The sequence below is a fragment of the Puntigrus tetrazona genome, chromosome 12 (assembly GCF_018831695.1).
Source record: "Puntigrus tetrazona isolate hp1 chromosome 12, ASM1883169v1, whole genome shotgun sequence".
Taxonomy (NCBI): domain Eukaryota; kingdom Metazoa; phylum Chordata; class Actinopteri; order Cypriniformes; family Cyprinidae; genus Puntigrus; species Puntigrus tetrazona.
In genome coordinates this window covers 5,141,934-5,158,961 of record NC_056710.1, presented here as the reverse complement: position 1 = coordinate 5,158,961, position 17,028 = coordinate 5,141,934, and the positions used below count along the sequence as shown (strand labels likewise).

The following is a 17,028-nucleotide window of genomic DNA, read 5'->3' as shown; positions in this document are numbered from 1 at the left end:
TCACAGGTCAAGTGCACAAACTTAGATTCCAGTGTGTGTCAAAATAAGGTGCTGTGATGCCCAGGTAGCTATTACAGAGGGAAGTCCAGTAGTCTCCAATTAGTACATGTTTGTCTGTCTCAACGCCTCCTCAACTTTAGCTTTAGCTTAGACATGATGCAAATAATTTCCAGTAGACCCTTGTCCGCCACTACACTGACTGGTCTACATGCTGTAGCCACTCATTTAGCTATTGCTCGTGGAACTGTCCATCTGTTTGTGTCCAACCATTTGGCAAGTGGTTAATGCATCCTGAGCCATGCCCCGTCAGATGGGTACAATAGGCGATAGGTGCAACTGCTCGTCAGCTTTTGCTGAGGAGCCGAGAGGCTGTCCCTGGCCTGGAGGATGCTGGCTTGACTGGTCCCTGGCCCACTGTACAGGAAACATGACTGGGACAGAAAGGTGCTTGCATCCCTGTGTGAGGGTGAATGGCGCAGCATGAGGGACTTACAGATTGGCATCCACTATACAGTGAGCCAACCTCTGCTTGAAGACAGCCATCCCTTTCTGCTGACCTCTGTAACAGACAAAGAGCTACTCCGCGCTTCAGAAGGCTGGCTCTGCCTCCTCTGGGGGCAGTGCTTGCAGGCTCACCACCTGATCGCGGAAAGGCGTGGCAGGAACCTGCCAGATGCTAATATAGTGATATTACTGACTTGACTACAAGTGTTGAGCAGACAGGACACTAGCACACCCCTGATCTTCAAGTTCACCATTGCGCATGTTCCAACTGCCCGTTCAAAAACCTGTCTCAACTGGTTCCTCTGGTCGTGAACCAGACACTATACCTCATGTTATCTGACTCAGTACCTTGTTTTTCTTGCCCTTTGTCAGACCTGGCAGCACTCTTGGGTCTCCCTCTTCATCTCATAGTGCAGTGCCTAGCGATATGCCCAGCCTCATTGCATCTGAAACAGATCTCACAGTTCTCCCTCCTTTGTAAACCTGGAAGGTCAACAAGGGCACAACTGATACTAACCGTTGTGCAGTCCTCCTTGACCACCTTAGTGAGCTTTGAAATTGCTCACTTATTCGCTTGTCCTGCCGGGTAATCACTTGTAACCACTAATCACTTGTAATCACTATCATTTAACACAGTGGATGTTTGAGTCGCAGACCCTACAACATTATCCTTAGTTTCACTAAGTAATTCTGAATGGACGGGTTGACCAGGTGGCCTGCTCTTTACTTGACCAAAGAATGACTTCATTACAAATCTCAAGTAGGGTAAAGTGGGGCTTTTTTCTGATAGTTTTACACAGCTCTCGCCTTAATGCAGTATCCCACCACACCCTCCACAAACTGATCATATAAAATCCCCTACTCGTTAGCCAACCCACCCAGGGATTGTTTTTGACAGCGCTTAAAGAGCATGAGAGTAGTTATGAAGGTCTTCCCCTTCTAATTGTTTGTGGTTGTAAAACATCTGCAACATTTGAGTCCCCCAACAAATCACTGACCTGTCTAGAGTGGTTTCCCACACATAAGTTCAGGCCCCCTCAGAACTGAAATAATAAATTCCTTCCCGTGTATCCACAAAATCCTGGAAACTGCACTGCATATTCACAGAAGAAATTGCATCAACCTGGACCAGTCATCACGCCAGGCACACTGGAAACCAGCCCCACTTTGACCACCTCACATGGAACCAACGATCCTCCACGCTCTGGATGTCCACAGCCCTTGCAGAATATTCAAAAAATTATTTTTCTGATTTTTTTTCAAGAATGTACAATAAACAGTTCCAGCTCAAAGATTTTACAAAATAGACCAGAAAAGGTGAAAAGTATTGAAACAGATTTCTGAAAATAAAGGTAAACAAAAACAGAAGAATACATAGACCTGGGATTCAATTTAAATCTCACAGCTTTTTCCAGTGTAAAATTACCCTTGATATACTAAACACTTTAAAGCAGTCCAGTAAGCAAAAATACAGCTGTCACTTAAAAATACAAGAGAAAATAATAAAACACTGAACTTTCGGGATATGCTACAGAGAAACTACCACACAAAACCAAAGGTGGTATTACACGGTACTATACAACAAATGCGGCATGATATGGCAGTGGGAATACTGTACAAAAGAAAAAGCATAGTAAGTACATGGTAATATTACCCACTTACACTTCACTTGAAACATAGAAGGAAATAACAGTATTTAACAGCTTATGTTCACTTTATGAGGCTTAAAAAACACTGTATACATGGGATGGTCTCAATTACGAAGAGTGCGTGTCTCTCTGCACTACACCCTGCATCACTGGTAACTCAAGTAAAATACAGGTATCCACTGCTTTTTGTTTTTGGTAATTTACAGTGAAAAAAAAAAAAATAGAAACAAATAACTTTAACCTAGCTTATAAATGTTTACACTAGCTCTTTAAGAGAGAAACTCTTTAAGATATATATATATATATGCTATTGAATTGAATATTATAGTCATGACATATTTAACTGGATTTGAATTATTATTATCATTAGTTTCCCAAAGGTGCAAAAGACGCCATGTGAATACAAATCTATGTGAATATAAAATTAGGCTATGTTTGTGAGCATTGAATAAACTCCTAAATGTATGTATAAATCTATATTTATTGCATACTTAATGTGTAGTGTAGTTTAATGTGTCATTTAAAATATAGATCTGGCCTACCACTGGGTCCTTCTGGAACAGGAAATCTGGTGCTTGATGAAGGGGTTTGATGACATTTTCAGCTCTCACTCACTGTCTTGCTCAGAGCCAGAGGTCTCTGTGTCATCTCTTGAAACATCTATTTAAAAAACAGTCCATTAGTTCCCATAGAATAGTGAACACACACACACACATTTGTTTTGTGAATTGACAGAACATTCAATAGGTTTCCATTGTTTACATACTTTACAAACTGTTTTTATTACCCTCCCCAACCCTTGCAGAGAATATTTACAAATAAATGGTATGATTTTTAAGCTTTTTGAAAAATGGGGGCATGGGCAATGTCCTAAAATCACCTTCTCCTGTAATACCCATCATACTCTTACCATTACACAAATTTGTATCCTGATATGTCACAAAAATGCCCACACAAACATAATGAAACTGAATATGAACCCAAATCTATTTAATTACCAACATATACAAAATACACAAAATATTTACTAATCATCTAGTCACTTTGTTGCGAATAATTGAGTAATGACAGGATTTGAATTTTTAGTTAAACTTTCCTGAAGCTCAGCTTAAATTCTAACATTGGTTGAAACATGATTACCAAGTAGATGATGTGACCTACTTGTGGACTAGTCTCAGGTATGGAGCTTCTGTGGAATCCAGTGCAAGGAGTACGGTCTTTTTGAACCTGATCTGCCCATTAGTACATCTTTATAAAGCAGTCTGAATTCTCACCCTTTCTTTTCATGTTTAATTGACCCTGTGCAGTCATTTAACAGTCTGGTTACATCTGATCCAGTTACAAACATATTTATCCTAATCAAAAATATCCATTATACCTGTACATTAAAATCAGCAACTTATCTAAATAACATCATTCTAACAAAGAAATATAAGCTGAATTTAATTCACAGAACACTGCCAGCTATCCTAACATTTACTTCCCCATGTAAGCAAAATATTTAAATTTCTTAAATTAAATATAATAACTTCCATACATGGTATGTGCATGTAATAGATGAAGTGTAACGTTAACTGTCTAAAGTGCGAATCGATCTCTCTAATCTCTTAACTCATGTCTGCACCCAGTTAACTTAAACAGCGAATAATAAACCTTACTCCGCAAGCATACCTTATAATAAACTATAAAACTTTTTCAGACATGATGTTTTATTATTCGTCTTACCTTGAAATAATTTTCTTGTTTTCATGTCGTCTTTAATTTGAAAATAGATTGAGCAGCATTGCCGGCAAAATTCAAAACCATCTTTAGACAAATAAGAGGTCAATCAGCATCAGCAACTGCCAGCAGTGAATAAAATTTTGGGGTGGCACCCGGGGTGGCCAATCGGATGTCAGGGGTGTCCAGTGCCGCCCCAGACAACCCTTTGGCTCCGCCACTGCAGTATCTGTTTATCGCATACTTATGTTCAATGTGTCTAAATGTCTTCTATTGTTCTCACGGAAAATCCGTCCTGTGCTACCAAGATTCTGTTATAATCAGTCGTTCAGTATCTGAGCAGGAGCGCTATAGTAAACGAATGCCGCTTTCTCTGCCTGCCGCGCTTCACGCGCTCGCGCAAACTTAATGCATCCAGTGTAGAGACGCATTAGGATGTGGCGGACCATTTTGTTTTGCACGTTTTAACTGTTAAAATCTTTGGTGTAAACTCGCTTTAACCAACCCCCCGCCCCAGAAAAATTTTTGTTAATTTCTCTGGGTGTGTGCCCTCTATAGGTGTGAAGGGAAAAATATGTAAGATAATATGCCACCCCTGACAAGAGGGGGTGCTGGTATGAAAGCCTACAGTCTTTCGACTGTGCACGTGGAGCTAAGATGGCTTGTTGCAGCAGGCGTACAATTAGCCTCTAAATTGTTAATTTGTTTTATGTTGCAATTCAAATTATTTTGGAACAATAAACTTTTTGTTTATAATGAAGTTATTGTTCAGCAAGCCTTTCTGAATCTCTTCATGCTATTTTGTACACTTCAGAGTTCAACACCTCCCAGAGTGGTCAAGAAACAAGGGACAAATTTGAAAAGTTGAATCTTATTTTTAGCACTATAACAATAAATTACCTAAGTTCTGTGGCTGAATGGTATTTTTTATCAGTTTCGTTCAAGTTACAGATAAAATGTCTGCTAACTACAATTAAGAAGGCAATTCTGACATTATAGAACACAAATATAAGACCATTATTTACAAAAACGCAAAAGAAATGCAAATACTTTGTTTACTATGAACATAAAAAAAATGTTAAGCAGGTTAAGGAAATTAATTCATTTTACAATAAATCATGGTCGCATCACTTGACAATTTTTAAGCTACAGCCAATTTATCAAGATGGAAACTATATGCTGCTTCTAACAGTGAATTCTTTGAATGTGTGAATAGATCATGAATGGATTCATGAATCTGATGATAAGAATTTTGGGGCTCAATGTAGTGGGGCTCAATCTAGTTTCAGAAAAAGCTGTTTCTCCACCAGAGGTCATGGGTCTTCCATCGGGACAATGACTTAAAACACTCAAAATGGTTAAGCTGGAGATTTGTAAAATGCCCAGCAATGAGTCCAGATATGAATACCATAGAACACCTGTGGAGAAATGTCAAAACAGCAGTTGGGAGAAGGCATCCTTCAAATTTGAATGACCTGGAATAGTTTGCAAAATAAAAGTGGCCCAAAATTCCAGAAGAGAGGTGTAAAAAAGGAATTGATTTCAGGAAGCAATTGATTTCAGTTATTTATTTTTCAAACGGTGTGCTACAAAATATTTAGTTAAGGGTGCCAATAATTTTATCCAGTGCATTATTTCTTATTCCAATGCAAACCAATAAATAAATAAATAAATAATCAAATAAAATGTAAGAACCAAAACATCTACAACTGCAACAATTCTCTCAGAGAAGGGTTATATTTTCTGATGGAATTGAAAGGGTGCACACTATATATGTATATAAATGTTGTCCTCCAACCTTTCCAAACCTCTTAAAGATTAATATTCAATTTAAGCATAAAGAGTAGTTTAGGTGGAGATGCATTGTTGTGATGCATTGTTGTGTTTCCAATGAAGATAGACAGATTTATTACTGCTGGAATGTAATGAGAGATGACCGGAAGGGGTGTAACTGTGCAACTCTGAGATGAACCTTAGACTTTCTATCAATATATAATCAATTAGTAAGATTTTCTCCAGGATTCAGTTGGGATGGAATTCAATCCAAGATGGATTTTTTTTTATTTTACTTGTCTTGATATTGTCTAAACTGATATGCCAGCATATATGCCGATATGCCTGATATGCCTAGTAAACAAATTGAAATTGGGATGTAAAAACCCCATAGTGAAAGATGGTAATTTTCCCTTTTCACAATTTTATTTTTTAATTGAGGTACAGTACCAAAGTGTGTGAGCATACGTTTTTGTGTTATTTTAGGTGCAATGTGAACATGTTTCTGAAGTGAATCACATTTTAAACAATTTCTTTCTGGTTAAATGAAATCTTTGAAGTATATTATAAATATTTTTTGACATATTTAAGTAGACATATTTGCAGATTTCTGTCTAGAAATCAACATCAGAAGCAATAGATAGGGTCTGATTCCCATTTAGCATGTAGGTAAACATACGTGTGGTCTGATTTTAATATTATGCTATATATTTTGGAGAATATTTTTTTGTTTATTTTATTAAAGGGGTGGATGACTTTTTTTCTAGGCTCGATTGTGTTTATGGGGCACAGTTTAACATGTGTGAATGTTCCTGGTTGCATTCACACCAGCAATGGGAATTCTAAAGTGGCTGATAGCAGCGTTACAGGCGTTCATGCTATTTACAAACATCAACAACCGGTGTATGAAAAATTATAGGAGCTGTTTTGGTTGTGTTTTTATGGGTAATTCTAGGAAATATTTAAACGTTTCTCCAATTTAAAGGTTTCTATTTAAAGGTTGCTCTTAACTTACTGTTAAAAAAAGTCTCAATCTTCTGAATTGTTGGCTGATGAAAAATCAAATGTTACATTCTTTTTAAAACTGATTCTGTATTTTAGTTAAGTGAGAAGTGTTTCTGGAAAGAACCTTTCCTTGTTCTTGGTCTTAACACACTCACTACTACAGCAATGAAAAATATGTTGACAGGTGTACCAAAGTCTCAAATGAATGTCAGACAATGAAGAAAAAAGTGACTGTTTAAAAATGTAAAAGTGAGAGAAGAAAGAAGAGACAGAGAGGAAAGATGTGAGGGTAGAGGGCAGTGAGCTGGATTCAATGCCATCTGACAGGTCCAGCTGGGTGACTGGCTACCCCAGAGCCCTGCAAACCAGGCAATATGGCGCCCAATTACTGATGCCCATGTGACCATTGCATGGCATCATCAGAAACCATAGCCCACTACTCCCAACCCCTCCCCAACTACATGCCATCTGTGCAGATAAGCAACAACCACAAAGCACTCATATGTACTCAAGATATAAACACACACTAAACACTGTGCTGTAAACCCACAATTATGCAAGGGAAAACATACTATGGCACTATAAAGGGAATAATGTACTATTCTATAACAAATATTTGCATTGCAACACTGACCACTCAATATCTAATATTAAGTATAAAATGGAAAAAGACACATAATTTTAAATAAATAAATGCACAGAAATTTTAATAAAAGTAAATTTTTAGTGGGCTAAAAATTCTTAAGATCTTGCATCTTTTTATCATCTGCTCTGTATTCGTTTTTCTCTGCAGTGCCACCCTGCCACAGTGAACAGATGCTGTGGAATTTTGATAAGCTATGCCAGTCTGTGCCAGCCTCCATGACAGGCACTGCTGGGGTGTGGCTGGCATACAGAAATTGGTACAATGAACACAGTTACTGCAAGTCACCTACATTTGATTTAAAAGTGAAGTTTGAATGTTCATCTTTAAGGTTGAATGTTAGGTTAGTTATACACCAAATATATTGAACACTGTATCCCAAATCTGTCTCAGAAGAAGGCTTCAATTCATAGAGTATCATAATGGTAAATTGGGTGTGTCCTGAAATATATAAATATTACAGATTTAAAACAATTGAATACAACTAAATTAATGTATTTAAATATTTAATTAAATATTAATTATAGTGTTATATTGCTGGGGGTTTTTGTGCCTCCCACCTATTATTTTTGTATCTTAATGGTGCAAAATCTCATCTTAGCACTTTTGATGAATGTTATTTTTACTTTTGTCTTTTTATCAGAATATCAACATTTGGGAAGCTTAGTCAGTCAAAACTGCATCGATATGTATGTTGTTAGTGTTATTATTTTACATTTTTAAATGTTTATTCTAATTAATAGGGCTATTATTTAAAATTTTGGGAAATGTGTTTTTCACCTTATGCTTTACATTTTGCGCTATAATACCTTAACTGATCATTTATATTTGTTTTTAAATTTCGTTTTCCATCTTTAAATAAATATTGTACTTATCCACCTTAAATATCAGCACATCTTATTTAACCACGCTACATTATTATTAGTTTAAAATGCATGGGATTAATTAATAAACAGTTTTGTGTGCCTGTTCCAATTGTTACGCTGTGCGGGCTCGATAGCTAGGCTTTGCTGTTTCAGTTGCTAGCATATAGTTAAACCATTCTTGCCTGTAAAATATGAAGTAATGAACAGATGCTGCTGAATTAAGAAAGAAACACCGTCTCCACCCAGCAGCGCAGTTTTGGCCAGGCTTGGCACGGCGCAGCTGGCATCGCTGTGGTGGGCTGCCCCGCTGGCCCTGCGCACTGACGCTAAGACATTTAGCAGATTGGCAAGCACATGTCTCCTGAGTCCCAGGCTTCCGTGCCAGCCCGTGGCCTCTGGACGCCGCTTAAGATCACCTCGGCTGTGGTCGAGTTTAAGGAAGGAGCGCCTTTGTCTCCTTGTTGGCTTTTATAGCCTACCTTCTGAGCTCAAAACATCGTTGTATGAAAATCCCAACAGAAATAAGCTCTCGATTAACTCGATTAACAGTATAACCGGATTTCAGTCATAACCTCAAATAAAAATCTAAAATAAAAACTTCAAAAGAGGTTTTTTTCTGATCATTTAGACTATATGTAAGTATTTGTCCCTACAGTTCTTTGGAAACGTTGCACTATTGTTTCAAAAGGAACCAGGAGAGAACTTTATACTTTTCCTCTATGAAACCAATAGACTTTTTTAAATCTAATGCAACACATAAAAAACTTTATATTTGTTAAAACTGAATTTGCTGATTGACAGCGACCGCGCACCCACACACAGGTTTCCTTTTTTTTTTTTTTTTTGTCCGAACTCTCCATAGACGTAATAGTTTTTATACTGTACAACCCGTATTATCTATTGCCCTACACCAATCCTACACCTAAACCTACCCTACCCTACCCTTACAGGAGACATTTTGCTATTTCAGATTTTCAATAAATTAAATTCTGTGTAATGTATAAGATTGTTTCCTCATGGGGACTAAAATGTCCACACAAGGTCAAAATATACTGGTATTACTATATTTATAATAGCAGTAATACATGGAGCCTAACCTGGTGTATTCTTAATGAGTACTATTTCAAAGAGGAACGGTAATTATCTTACATAAAAGTAGTCCTATATCATTAATACACATGCATTTACCGAATTAAACATTTGCTTCCCCACTTAAACAATTTAGTTGCTTTGATTGGTATATTTGTGATTGAAATAAATTTTCAAAATGAAAACATAATTTTGACCGAATATTAAAAAAACATTCACACCGATCGCACATAGAATCTTTTCAATTAAACTGTTAATAAATAGAACATATTCATGCTATCTAAATTCCAAACGTAATGTACAAAGTGTCAAAGTAAAATGCATTAACTAATAATTTTATTTATTCATAAAGTGGAACTGTCATGGTATACTCCAACGTTCATATAAATAGAATGTGTGTGTGTGTGTGTTGTGTGTGTGTGTGTGTGTGTGTGTGTATGTATATATATATATATATGGTGGCGAAATTGTCATTGTCTAATAATATTACTACTACTACTGCTAATAATAATAATAATAATAATAATAATAATAATAATAATAATAACGATCTGCCCACAAATGATGATAGGTCATAGAGAATGCTGATAGAACTTTTTCAAATGCTGTTTCTTGCGTAAGTGTGTATACAAACCTAATGTGTGTGTGTGCGTATGTGTGTATATTTAAAGAATTTATCTTTAATATCGATACGTTCTATTGATATTTGTCCTTCAACCGCTTTGCATTTGATCTCACCCCAGGGCTATTGTAATATACTTACATAGTTACAAAATTATGTAACTATACAATTAGATGGAATTTCACTGATATTTCCTTTCCTTTTTTTAAATTCCATTTATTTTTCGATTTCATTATTTGTAAACTTTCCTGGGTGTACTGTTTGTTTATTCTTGAATTAATATATTTGTAAATTTTCTGTCTGACCAATTCCCAATGGGAAATGACATCCCCAGATGATTCTGGAATATTATGCGTCTTTATTTATTTGATCATGAAACTTCATTAAACAATTTGGCGTTATTACATAATATATTCACTGTTTTCCAACATTAGAATCCATCAGAAATAACACTCCTACTTCGTAAAATGTTTGAGCAGTTGAATTAGTTGTTCATTCAGTTAATTAGTCATTCAGTTATTTTATACATATTTTGTCCATTAATGTTCATTATGTAATTATATATATATATATATATATATATATATATATATATATATATATATATATATATATATATATATATAAAATCAAGATTATTGTCCAATAATGTAAAACATTACTACTAAATTAATTAATCTTTTGTGCGTGGAAAGTCTTTTCCTTTTCCGTGTCTTTTTTTTCTATTTTTAACTAACACGGAAAAAACTGCTAATTGTGGAAAAAGGCGTTGAGTTCCTCGTATGCAGGCGCCCGATCGTGGTGCAAGTGTACATCATGAAACGGTGGAAGGTTCTCTGAGTGAGCGCTGCGAGTTCCTGATGGGCCGTAAGCAAGACCATGAGCAGCGGAGGAACGTGGGCCATGCAGATTTGTGTAATGCACAGAATATTGATAACCTCTGTCCGCGTCCGGTGACAGTGATTCCTGTTGTCTTAAAGCAAAGTTACCATTTACACACACCGGGGGGCTGTGGTGACTCTCGTAATCTGGGCTGTTGTATTCTGGGGACGTGCCTTCAGTGTACAAAGCCTCATAGGCCGAACAGAAAGAATGATTTCAGAAGGTTATGTGTGTACTGGATCCTGACTGACAGTGTGTGCTTGATAAACGGGAACACTGGTATGGATATGCATGCATGGAGAACGACAGGTTAGGCACGTGAAAGCGCGCTCCTTCTTGACATTGTTCCGTTAGAAAATTCTCCTTGAGTTAAGTTGGAGGCACCCAGCCACCAGATTGGTCGTGGGTTGGGAGAGGCCTTTGCACAGTGTCTGTACATACGAAACCACGTCCAGTCTCTTCCCATTCCGCAGGATTTCTGACAGCGCCCAAATGTAGTTCTTCGCCAACCTTAACGTTTCAATTTTGGAGAGTTTTTGAGTTTTGAATAGCATGGTACAACCTTGCGTAGATTGTCCAGTGCTGAATTTAGATCGTGCATGCGCGTGCGCTCTCTGGCGTTAGCTTTTTGGCGCCGAACTTTCGAGCGCTCTAACCTAGCCGGTGTCATTTTGCGTTTTTTGGCCCGTTTTTGGGCCTGTCTTCGTCCCCATCATCTCCACAATCATCTTCATCAACATCCTCATCATCGTCCTCCTCCCCTGCAATTTCCGACTGAGCCAGGCTGCTCCGTCTTTCACATCGCCCTCATCCAAGTCCTCGTCGCCTAGGCGACAGCGCTCCTGCTCCTCGTCCTTGATTTTGGAGTCCTCGCTCCCGCTGTCATCCACCCAGCCCCCGAACTTCTGCATGTCCGGAAGCAGTGAATGTTCGTTGAATAATCTAGTCAGCATTGCAGCGGCACTGAAACATAGAAACACGTTTTAATTATTAAAATCTGCCGTACAAATTGTGCACAGCACAAATGTAGTTTGAAATAATTATGACATCAGCGAAATGTACAGCTAATGTGCTTTGCCGTTAACGAAGTAGATAACGATTGAAACGAACTATTTTTAAAAACGAAGAATAAAAACGTCATTTACTTGTGATATATGAGTAGGCTATATCACGATGTCATAATTTTCAGAAAGCTAAGAGTATCGTAGAAGACGACAAATATAAAATTATATTTTATTTCAGGAAGAGAGACAGACATCGCCAGACAGCCTCACTCCCCAATTCCCAGTTTTTCTAGTCATGCTGGCCTCACAGCAGGCCCTCGCACGCAGCCCCTGTCTTTGGGTCTCAGGGGCATTTTTGAGCAGCAGGTACCCTCTTCACCCTTTTCATTTCTATCTTCATTCTGGCGGCATTCCAGCACATTCAGGGGAAAAAGCAAAAAAAAAAAAAAAAAAAAAAACTTTTCAAATGGTGCTAACATAAAAAGGAAAACGAAACGAAATAAAAGTTGTAATGGTAAAGCTAATCTAATATTAAATTGTAATAACTTTTTGATTATGACCACAATAGCCAATTCCCGTCTCCTCTTATGAGGGCGAGATCCCTGAAATGCAACCCATGAATAGATTCTAAAATTATTTTCGTTATCCTCCTGTCCCCCTTTCCATTCTAATCTTGTTAAATAACCATAGTATAAATAAAACAAAAACTAAGATAATAAGATAATTTGTATTCATTATAACACCACTTAATGCAATAAAATAAACTTTCCAATGTAATGGAAAATAAATAACTAAATAATTCTGACCGTCTGGTGTTTTTGTCTGTAAACGCTTATTAATGAACAAAATTGTATTACTGTGTGTATTATACCATGTAAACTATTGTTATGTGATATCATAGGTAGCAATGCCTGCATAATGTTAAAATGGGGACGTTACCAGAAGACCCCCTTCAAAAAATGCTTGCATTATTAGTAGCTCGATGTAAATCATCTCATCAAAAGTCGTTGAAAATGTAAAAAAGAGGCTACTAAATAGGTGCCTGTTGTAAATGTTTTATAATGGTTTAAATGGGCAAAACATAATATATTCAACACAGCACTATCCACAAAACATTCTCATAAATGTTTTCTAAAATATGTCTGAATGTGCTTATAAACTGTAGCTATTTCGATATGACATCTGTTCTGAACGAGACGATTCAAATTTTCGTTCTCATATGTAGACTAACATACGGCTGTTTTAATTATAACGCATGATAGGGTATAGAAAAATATCTAGCTATAAAAACGAATAAAGCAACACTCATGAGTGAATATCTAATATATAAAAACGCACATCAAATAAATTGAACCACCATCAGTTGACATCCTCTTTTAAATAATTATTAGAAATTGTTACAATATTCTATTATGTATTCTGTCGCGTTCGAAAAACTCACCTAGTTTATGGTGCTCTACGGGTGAGGGCGCGTTCGTCTACACCATCTTCACGCTAGTTACCTACTACACTAAGAAGATTAAAAGAAGAAAAGCTCAATTGTCTGTGATCCGGTACAGTTATCCTTTCTCCGGACTGCAGCGAGGCGGTGTGGCATCCCTAGCAGGCAGCGTTACATACCTGCTCTGATGCCAGGCCATATGGTGGAGCACGTCACTGGCAGGAGCCATCACATGAGAGCGGGTGATTGACACGCTCGCATTCGTAAGATTGCCTTCCCGAGGAAGAGGGCCCGCCATCTGTCGCTGCTGCTGCACACTCACTAAAGTGTACACGCTTGCATAGAAACTACACCCAAGTGCACACAGATATTCTCAGATACACATGGGGTGAGGGAATGTGGTGAATCAGGAATCTTTGAAAACACTGTATGTAAATTCAACTTAATTGTGTATTAATGAACGATTTCAAATGTGTGTGTCGTGTGCATGCATGTTATTTGTCATTATAGTTTTTTTGTTGTTTTTGTAAAATGCAGTAGCCCATGTTCGTCTATTCACATTCAAAATGTTTTGTTGTTTCCAATCTCTCTGTGTGTATGTGTAATGTGGACATATATGAAGAATTTTTTCAATCATGTCTCATTGTTTATTTGAACTTGACTTATGTAAAGTACCTGATAACGGCGTTTAACCAGAAACCCAGTCAATGCCATTATAGTGACCTTGCTCAACAAGGGCTGCGTTTCCCAAAAGCATGATTAAGTACAGCGCATCATAGTACGTCGTAAGCCTACTGAACACAATAGAACTACAATGAATTTAGGCTTACGATGCTTTGTGGGTGCTGGAAACCTCCCTAAATCTGTAACCAAGCATGGGCTAAAACACGGTATAGGAATTTGAACGTTGCTATAGGGTTCAAGCTCTTGATAAAAAATGCAATCACAACGCTAAAACCTATTTTTTATTATGACTGTTTTTATGATTATTAGGGGTTCAATTAAATCTTGTATGGTATTCGGGTCTATCAAAAAATACTATTATTTTTTCTAGCTCAGATTCGTTAGCCTTGGCTCATTTTCTTATAACATATAACTGAACACAAACACACACTTATATTACATAGATGGGTTACCTTAACTCTGTTCTCCTTGATGTGTGTGTATGTTGGTGTGTGTGCGCGAGAGAGCGAGAGAGAGCGAGAGAGAGAGAGAGAGAGAGAGAGAGAGTCTGTAAGAGTGTGAGTGTAATGCAGTGCAAGTGTTTCTGCCCCTTCCATTCTCGCACAAGGCTGTAGCATTTTAATTTATAAATATGATCTATCAAAGATAAAGGGCAAATGCTGTTTACATTGCTTGTAATTGAAATGAAGTAAACAGTGCTGATTATTTTAACATCTTTTTTTAATTAAAAACCCAAAAACTGCACCAAGTGCCACTAACACTTGAGTCCACCAGACCCACAAACACTGGCTGAATATCAAAAATACAATGCATACAATAGAATACAACAGAACTTACTAAAACATGCTGTTTTGATCCTTAAGAAGCATTTTTAGGATGTTGGAAACAGTTGTGTTGCATCATTTATTGAAATAAATGGATATTTTTCAGGATACTTAGAATAGAGCAGAATTTTGATTCAAATAAAATGTTTTGTGCAACAGTGTAAAAGATTTTACTGCCACTTTTTATCAATTCAATGCACCCTTGATGAAGGGAAGGCTACAAAAAGTGCAAACAATTCTGACCCCAAACTACTGACCATAAAAATATACTGTATAATTTTATAAAACAGAACATTGACCGATTCAAACTCTACAGAACATTAAGTAGATATTATAGAAAATTATGGACAAATTAATCTCCTAAGAGGCACCAGCATAGCTCTGCTGATTTTTGATCGGCTGCTCCTTCCACTGTCCAAGTCTGACTGCTTTCTGTTCCTTGAAAAAAACAACTATTAAAATGTAAATATTTATATAAATATGTGAACAAAACAAGAGTTAACCTAAGAGCACTATTTTACTTTTTTTGTAGAACGTTTTGTTAAAAATAAATGTATGGCAGTAATGTGATGCCATATGTTATTATTTAACATGTATACATATTTTGGAAAAAGCACACTTTATGTAAATTACTAATGACTTTAGCTTGATGCATGAATAAATAATAAATAATACATTAAATAAAAATTTACTTACATGACAAAGATGCAGCAACCTGTTCCTGGTGGTTCTTTATCTGCTGCTGAAACAAACCAACTGGAGAAACTAGTAAAAATATCAGTAAAATATTGTATATATCAAATTTAAATGTATATTTGTTTGGACACCATTTATAACAGATGCAGGATGACTGCTAGGTTGATCACTCACATCAGTGTCCTTGAGGATTAGCATCCTGCAGATATTTGTCCTGTCGACATCTGCCTGGAAGTTTGTAGTTATCCTGAAGAAACTTGTTCAGCTTCTTCAGCAGTACTTTAATAGGGCTGGAGCTAAATTCTTAACTAGGACTAGATGGCAATAAACACTCAAAAGAGAGAAGACAAACATTATGTTAATGGTTTCAAAGTAAAGTTGAAAAATAATCTAATATCTGAGAATGGGAAAAGAAGAAAAAGAAAAAATTATTAGTCAAATATTAGTAAACATGCTAACATATGCAGTCAAGAGAAATTATAATTACATAAGTTACCTTGATGTTATTTCCCAGGCCATAGTTTGCTTTCACTATAGTTTCATAATTAATTGTTTAATTATTGATGGCTGATTACATTTGACAGTGTCAGTGACCATCTTTATGGGTGGAGTACGCTAATGTCTCTCTCTCTCTCTCTCTCTCTCTCTCTCTCTCTCTCTCTCTCTCAGTCTACATACTCCAGCTTGTGTGTAAGACGCTGAAACTCTTCCTACAAAAAATAATAGATTATAATAATGCAAGTAGCATTATATATTTAAGTAACAGTAATACAACTGTAATGTTAGCTATCTAATAATATTTAAGCGAATGTATATTCTTTGCGAAGTGACGTTATCTGTCAGGCACAGTTTACCGATGTGTATCAGTTAAGAAACAATCACAGTAGGCAAGAGATTTAACTAGATTTAGTAAGCGTGTAGTCGAAGTATTGTATTATGCTATAAACCTAGTTTATGTTACTATTTTGGGACTTTATAACAAAGAAGTTATATAGAATTACTTGCTCGCAGTTATGTAAAAACAACAATAAACCAAAGTAACACCAAAATGGACGTAAAAATGATTCCATTTGAAATTCAGTGAAATTAAATCATTTCAATTAATTAATTCATGTGTGCAATTTTCTATGATATATGTTTCCTCAGAATGCTATTTAATCAGTCTATTCTATAAGTTATAATCGTTCCTCGTTTAAAAACGCGATAAGCAAAACTCATAATAACCACCAACTATTTCCTATTAATTCATTCACAGCTATTCCGACGAGATTGGACTACATTTTTGTAGAAAATTCATTAATTAACTAAGAAATGTAAAACTCTTACCTGGTTGAGCAGAGCTGGGCGGAATAGGTTGAAGCCGAATGACAGCTCACTAACGATGCAGAGTTTTAGGCAGTTAGCGCTCATTGGCTAGAATAAATCACGTGCTGAAGCTGACGCATAGCGTAAAGCAGAGCCGTTGAGAATGTAGTGAATAAGAGACCATCAAAAGACCAGCATTCCTAGTCACTCCAATCATGTTTTTCCAGGTATATATATATATATATATATATATATATATATATATATATATATATATATATATATATATATATATATATATATATATATATCACAGTGAAGT

General features: G+C 36.4%; 2 long non-coding RNA genes and 1 pseudogene across 3 annotated transcripts; all 3 read right to left on the bottom strand.

Annotated features, from left to right (window-relative positions):
- Positions 1-1,229: 1,229 nt before the first annotated feature.
- LOC122355395 lies at positions 1,230-4,308 on the bottom strand. Its single transcript, XR_006252214.1, has 3 exons — positions 3,879-4,308; positions 2,696-2,813; positions 1,230-1,724 (listed from the first exon to the last, which is right to left on the bottom strand). It is a non-coding gene; the product is annotated as an uncharacterized LOC122355395 (long non-coding RNA).
- Positions 4,309-10,499: 6,191 nt separating this feature from the next.
- Positions 10,500-13,399, bottom strand: LOC122355391 (annotated as a pseudogene).
- Positions 13,400-14,583: 1,184 nt separating this feature from the next.
- Positions 14,584-16,062, bottom strand: LOC122355394. Of its 2 annotated transcripts, none has more exons than XR_006252213.1 (3): positions 15,576-16,062; positions 15,402-15,461; positions 14,584-15,143 (listed from the first exon to the last, which is right to left on the bottom strand). It is a non-coding gene; the product is annotated as an uncharacterized LOC122355394 (long non-coding RNA). The 2 variants fall into 2 exon arrangements; XR_006252212.1 differs by having other exon boundaries at positions 15,402-15,444.
- Between the last annotated feature and the right edge of the window lie 966 nt (positions 16,063-17,028).